This window comes from Branchiostoma floridae, chromosome 7 (genome assembly GCF_000003815.2).
Source record: "Branchiostoma floridae strain S238N-H82 chromosome 7, Bfl_VNyyK, whole genome shotgun sequence".
NCBI classification, from domain to species: Eukaryota; Metazoa; Chordata; class Leptocardii; order Amphioxiformes; family Branchiostomatidae; genus Branchiostoma; species Branchiostoma floridae.
In genome coordinates, this window is record NC_049985.1 from 20,676,158 (window position 1) to 20,677,040 (window position 883).

An 883-nucleotide genomic window follows, 5' to 3' on the forward strand; every position below is an offset into this window, starting at 1 on the left:
AGTGATTCCAGACTGTACCGTGTTTGATAGTCCGGCTCGACGAACTGGCCTGGCTTTCCCGTCGCCGCCCGGACGTACCCATCCATCGGTTTGACCTTTCCCTGGGCTGGTTTTGCCATATCATTGCGGAGAGTGTAGGTCTGGAGGTAGTCTGGAGTGTCGACACCACTCTTCGTGTCGTAGTCTTCTCCGGCTCCCATGCGAACATAGTCCATGATCCCGTCTGCCGTTTTCAGGTAATCAGCAACATCTTGGATTGGGGACTCTGGTGATCTAGCAGGAGGATCATCAGCTGCAGCGGCTCCCATCTCTACCAGTTCAATACCCTCAGGGCTGACACTTGGCTGACCAACCACAGGTTTTTCCTCATTCTCTCCCAGTTTGGTGTAAGGAGCGATGGAGCCAACCGACTCCTTGCTAACCTGTAATTGTAACAAAATGTAAATTATGTTAAGTATTGATCATGTGCAGCATAACACATTTATCATGTTCAATAACGCAGAATAAGTTTGTATTTGGAGACTGTTTGTGGTGGTTTTAAGTTCGCGTACAGTAACCGTCTAACTGCACCTACTCTTTGGATATGTTGCATTTTTTAAAATAAATGTTCCGAAGTCGTGTCTGCATTCAATTTGCACATTGCACGAATACTCTGTTAGTAGTAATGCGTCTTCACCATAACAGGCACCACCAAGACATCATACACATGTAACACCGTGGAAACAGCTGTAACTACAGTACATACATGTACATACATGTTATAAGCAGGGAGAAGAAAGAATGGTGGTTTTGAGCTTGTAGTGTAGCAAAATAGTCAAACAAAACCTGGGCCCTGGAGAGCCTGTGGGGTCCAGTTCCCTTGGGCTGGCTGTTGTCGGCAGGC

At 47.0% G+C, this 883-nt stretch overlaps 1 protein-coding gene across 1 annotated transcript in view; it reads right to left on the reverse strand.

Moving 5' to 3' along the window:
- Positions 1 to 883, reverse strand: part of LOC118420158 — a 65,938-nt gene that overhangs the window by 42,478 nt on the left and 22,577 nt on the right. The window lies entirely within an intron of this gene.